This window comes from Lycium barbarum, chromosome 1 (assembly GCF_019175385.1).
Source record: "Lycium barbarum isolate Lr01 chromosome 1, ASM1917538v2, whole genome shotgun sequence".
Lineage (NCBI taxonomy): Eukaryota > Viridiplantae > Streptophyta > Magnoliopsida > Solanales > Solanaceae > Lycium > Lycium barbarum.
The window spans coordinates 136,288,225-136,294,270 of NC_083337.1; the positions used below are offsets into that span (position 1 = coordinate 136,288,225).

Consider the following 6,046-nt stretch of genomic DNA (forward strand, 5'->3'; position numbering starts at 1 on the left):
TGGTATATAAGGTAGTGAACTTAGTCCTCTTCGGGTATCAAAAAAAATCTCTCTAACATGAATAGAAACTTGCTATATATAGGCAATACCACCAGCTTAGGGGTAAAAAAAATAGGAAGGAATATTCCCAAAATAGATTCCCCCTCCCCCCCCCTCCCCCCCCCCCCCCCCCCCAAAAAAAAAAAAAAACCTCAAACATTTTGAATTTTTTGGCACAATAGGATAAGAGTAAAATTGTATAATTAGTACTATCCCCAATTCAGATTTTGTACACCTCATACAAGCAAACAAAAATCCAACCCATTTGTACCAAATTCTCATTCAAAAATCCCTAAAATTTACGAACAAATAACTGCATAGTACACCTAGTCACATATAAGACAAACAAACAACATATATAACGGCATAATTGTACCAAGGGGATAAAACCCCCCAAATTCGTACCTAAACCCAGCAAACCCCCATGGAAATTACCCTAGATCCTCGTGTAATCGCGAGTGGTGCACAAGCTGGCACGAGACTCGAGGTCCCGCCCATGGCAACCACACGCATGGGTGACCCGAGCAACATCCATAAAAAAGGTGCAACTTAATAGAAAATTTAACACAATTAAACCTGGAAATCACAAGGACTCGTGATAAGGAACAAAACCCCTCAAAAATCCGGCGAAGAACAGCCGTGGATTGGCCTGAAATGGCCATCGACAGCGGAACCCTAAAACAAACAAATCACCTGAGAAATGAGAGAGGAGCAGTCGGGGTGTCATGAAAGAGTGGGGGGGGGGGGGGGGGGGGGAGGCGGTGGAAGTTTATTTTTAATAAACTTCCACTCCCCTTTTTTTAAGAAGAACCCCCCCCCCCCCCCCTTAAGTTTTTAAAAGGTTTAAATTAACCCTTTCTTTTGATGAAAACACCTTTCCTAAACAATGTACTCATTTATAAAAATACATATTCTTTAAAAAACATATTCGTCTAAAACTTCCTCGTAAAATAGCTTTTCACGTAAACAAGATTTATAACACGTATTTTTGAAATACAATCTTTAAAACAAGCCCAATATTGACATAGTTCCGAGCAATATTTAAAAATTGTGAAAATGCGGTCGAGAGTACAGTAATTCGTACGTCGTTTTAATTAACAGTTTCCCCGAGCTAGACAGAATGGGATGTGTATCTTTTTTTTCAAATCACGTTTGTGAAAGTAAATAACTCGTAATTTCTTGTAATTGTTAATTTTTATGAAAAATAATAATTAAACGTCAATTTTTGCAATTTTCTGAGGATTTTTGGATTTTTAAATTTTCTAAGGGCATCCTCACCCCGTCTTGGACTCGGGAAATGTGGAAATTAAAAACATACGTTTTATGCGGTGAAAATTAGGTGTCGAACATTCGCATACTATTTTTATCATTTGAACCTTTGACAGTTGACACCTAGACACTTTTGGTCTATAATTTGCTATCATACACTTGAAGCAGCTAAAAAAACAATTACCATGAACTGCCCTAAGCCTTAAAAGAAGAATCTTTTTCTTTTTTTTTTCTGAATACATTGTTGTATTTTATTAACATTCAGCTTGCATATTGTGCTTTTATTTATGAAGCTAATCAGGCCTTGAAAAATATATTTTAAAAAAAAATACTTCTGATTGAGTATATGACCTTTTTTTTTAAACAATTCTTATGGGTCTACAAGAATTCTTTCAAGAAAGTATGTCGCGTTGGTATTAATATTGAATAATTTAACATGGGAGATTATTTGAAAATGCCTTTTCATAGCCTCGTATCCTAAGATATTTGTTATATAAATGAACATATGATGTTCGATAATCACGGTAGGCATCTAACCTTTTTCCCACAAAATCTTAGGAAAATGCAAAAGACAAATACCACATCATTATCATTTACAGTCTTTGATCTCCACCACATTCTTAGTAAGAAGGGAAATGACCAACTGATTAGTAGAAAAGACAGGGAATTCGAGAATTACAGTAGAATATCACCTTAGTGTAGCTGAGAACAAAACACGTCATCCGTCCCTTAGAAAGCCCTGTTGAGCAAAACAAATTCAGTTTGAGCCTATACATAAGATAGTGAAATTTCATTGAGCAAGAAAAGACTACATTTAGAAATATTCTCATCATCCTTTTCGAAGAGTGTATATTGATTGTGGAGAGCAAAGTAATTCATACACTTAGGTGAGGGTTCCAAGTTCCAACTGACCGGCAATCCGAGTTTTAATTAGAAGAGCTTCACTTCCACGAGGAGATATTTGTAAGTGTCATGTTCCAATTACCTCCCAGATGTTATGACCATTTCACATACAATACTATCTATTCTGAAGTCATTAAAAAACATGTTCATAATACTGTCCTAATAGAAAAACATGCGTAAGAGAGAGATATAGTCATCGCCAACTCCCACCACACCAGATGCAATGTAAAGGGTGGGCTCGAGTAAGGTAAGTGAGTCAGCTTTCACTCGGTAGAAAAACAAACTTTTTCTATTTCTATTTATACCAATTTCTGAGTTTTCCATAATAAGTTAATGCCTTTTGTTTGGCCAAGTATTTAGTTTCACTCCCAGGATTAGCATTTGCACTTAATATAGTGTTTGAAGGCATTGATGAGAAGTACAGTTTTAAGCGGTCGAACATGTATATTAGTTTTCGTTTTTCACTTTATAATTGTTATGGATTTGCTGCTGCTGTTAAATGTTCTCTCCTTTTTTTTTTTTTTGTTATTGTTTCTTCTATTAGATATTTTTACGTGATGAAAAGTTTCTTTTACAATCTGGATTTTCGCACTTAAAAGATATTACCATTGTCTTCTTTGAGACTTCTCATTCACATCATAGCAGTGAGCACCATCTATTTGTTGGGAAGGACAAGGGCGATAGGAGTACCCAACTTCCTGTTTGAAAAAGAAACATATCATTCAAGATTAAATTTCTACAGGTGTTTCAATCAAGTGTTAGCTATTGAACTTTTCGAAGTTGTTCTTATCAATTTTAAATCAAGCTTGGACACAATGTTGAAATATTATAGTGTTGGGCCCGTGCTGACCTCTTACTAGTATATATATAACCAAAAGCATTTTGATCATTTCATAAACAAGATATATTATCCTTGTACATAAAAGTAGCTTATTCTTACCCGGATATGTTAAATTCGAACGTAAATACCCTATATGTGAAGGGGATATATTCAATTTATTTCAAAAAAATGATATGCAAAAATGACAGACTTTATAATGCGAGAATAAACACTAAATAAATAGTTCATGCACATACTCATACATTTGAATTCGAAGGTCAACCGTATAGTACGGATCCTTAATACTAGGGTGCCTAACACCTTCCCTAAGGGATCACCAGAACTCTTACCTAGAACTTTAGATTACGAAAGTTTTTTTATGAATAAATCCTTCGAAATTGATTTTCCTAATTTCCTAAAAATTAGGTGGCAACTCTTTTAAAACAAAGTGCGAAAGAGCACCAACAAATTCAAAGTAGCTTTCCGAGCGCTAACCCCGCCCGCGAAATGCAAACTGTAACACATATCTTCAAATGTCTCAAATTCAATTTTCTGTTTACTAGAGCCACGATCCAGAGAAGTTGTAGTAACGTACCTATTTGGCATATCTCGTTGAGGACATGCATCGAATGGTTGGACTTCGCTACGGTCAGGACCTGGTGCTTCTTTATCAAGCATTTCGAATGGAGTATCTAATTGCACCTCGGCAAATACTGTAGGGCAGCACTAGTTAACCTTTCGTCGAACACCTTGATCGCATTCATTTTGCTTTTGGATTCAGATTGCTCATCATAATTTTGAAGAAAAGGTGAGTTGATTATAATACTCCATTGTAGATGAATATGTGCAACGCATGGCGAAGTAAATATGACTCATCGAAGCCCGACGAAACAACCTTAAAACGACTTGGGTACTCAGTCACGGAGGTTACCTGCTGGAGATTGTCCAAGTGAACTTTGGCAATACGAGATACCATTTACGAAAGCGAATCAACACTTTTGCAGCAAAATGTTTCCACTCTGTCAATTGCTTGTTTTGGAAAAGCCATCGGTACCACGTCAAAGCTTTAATGTCGAGATAAGACGATGCGAGAGATAACTTGTGGTTTTCTGCAATTTTATAGGAGTCAAAGTAGCGTTCAGCCTGAGAAATCCATAACTTTGGATTCTCGCCGCAGAATAGTTGAAATTCCACCGGGGTAGGTTTACCAAAATTCCACCAAGGTAGGTTTACTCGCTGCAAGGTTTCCAACCAACTCGTTTAACATTGAACTAATTTTAGCGAGATCCTTCGACCACGAATCCTTCATGTCCTTAATTGAATCTTCGATTGTTCGATATATTTGGTCCTCCATTGAAGACCTTTGGATGAATGCACCAATGGAACGAACCCGAAATAACCAACACAACACTAATGTATAATATAACCACTTAGTACACAAATTACAACTAATAAAGGAAAACGATAAGCAATTAACGAGTAATAGTCATTAATGGAAAACTGAGAAGAGGAAACCAAAAGAGGATTGGAAACTTAGGGAAAGAAGACGAGAGAGACAAACGGTTTGTTTCAAAATATGCATAAAACTACTCTTTCTAATCCATCGTCCTTTGAAACAAGTTGCTAATTTGGCCAAGATCCCAAATAAAACTCTCCAGCATGTTACTCAGCCCAAAAATACCAACTAAATCAGTTTCTAGCCCATTGGCCCTTAGGAAGCCAGCTTGGTTCACAACATGTTTTGTTTAATCAAAGAATAGATTTAACAATAAAAGCCCCAAATTGGCGTTGTATATGTTGGGAATAAAATAGACCCGCAAAATAATATTCACGGTATTAGTGATAAACGCGGAACACTAAGTTATGGTTAAATCAGCAAGAATAAAATGCAGCAATAATGACACCAAGATTTTACGTGGAAACCCTTCTGAATAAGGGAAAAAACCACGGCCAAGAGGAGCAGCTGATATCATTATAGTAAGGAATTTTACACTGTGTAGTAACGAGTATAAATACTCCTAAGACCACTACACCCACAAAAGAAATAACACTCTTTTGATTTCCCACCTTACTACAATATCACTCACACTCTAGTTTTCTTCACAGACTATTTTCTCACAGTCTATGGAACACCTCACTTTGCTCTCACTCAGATGTATTGTCTGAGATTTTGGTGTGTATAGCAAATGATCTTGGTGATGATACAAATGAACCATAAGCCGCCTATTTATAGGAATGAATTTCCTATGATGAGGTAAGCGCTTACATCACGACTATGATGAGCTAAGCGCTTACATCACGACTATGATGAGCTAAGCGCTTACATCACGACTAAGATGAGGTAAGCGCTTACATCACGGCTATGTGAACAAAAGAATTGACTTGTTGGCCAATTCCACAATTGCTACCAATGTGATTTTGTCAAAGGAAGAAAAATCTTCCTTTCTTAAAATATGGGATAGAGGACTGGACCCCACAGTATAGCCAAATTCCACTATAACCGATGACTAAATAGGAGAGTAAATATTTTTTTCCTAACTTCACATTCAAAGTGTATTCCTTTAAATAGATAATGCATCCACGGTTTCAAAAACACATCAAAATCAGTTAGTTCTGTTTTGAAGAGAAGACAATGAGAGAAAATTGAATTCGGCCCCATTGAACAACTCACAGCAACTTCGCCAATCAAGTATCAGTTTTCAGCTTTCGAAATAAATAATTATAAAAATTTATTTAGGAGAAATTACAAAATACTCCCTCCGTCCCAAAAAGACTGATACTTTTCGATTTTCGAGAGTTAAGCTTTCTAATTTTGATCGTGTGTTAGAACATAAATCTTTAAATTTTTTGAAATAAAAATTACATATTTGGAAACTACATAAAAAGTACTATAAGTCAAAATAGTTAATAATTTGTTTGACTCTAGAAAAGCGAAAAGTAATAATCTATTGGAATGGAGGGAGTAGAAACGCATCTGAATTTCTTTTTCTTCTCTCTTCCTCATTTTTTTTTTTT

At 35.9% G+C, this 6,046-nt stretch overlaps 1 long non-coding RNA gene across 1 annotated transcript; it reads right to left on the minus strand.

Moving 5' to 3' along the window:
- Positions 1-1,781: 1,781 nt before the first annotated feature.
- Positions 1,782-5,834, minus strand: LOC132638977 (uncharacterized). Its single transcript, XR_009582034.1, has 3 exons — positions 3,627-5,834; positions 2,818-2,909; positions 1,782-2,047 (listed from the first exon to the last, which is right to left on the minus strand). It is a non-coding gene; the product is annotated as an uncharacterized LOC132638977 (long non-coding RNA).
- Positions 5,835-6,046: the final 212 nt, after the last annotated feature.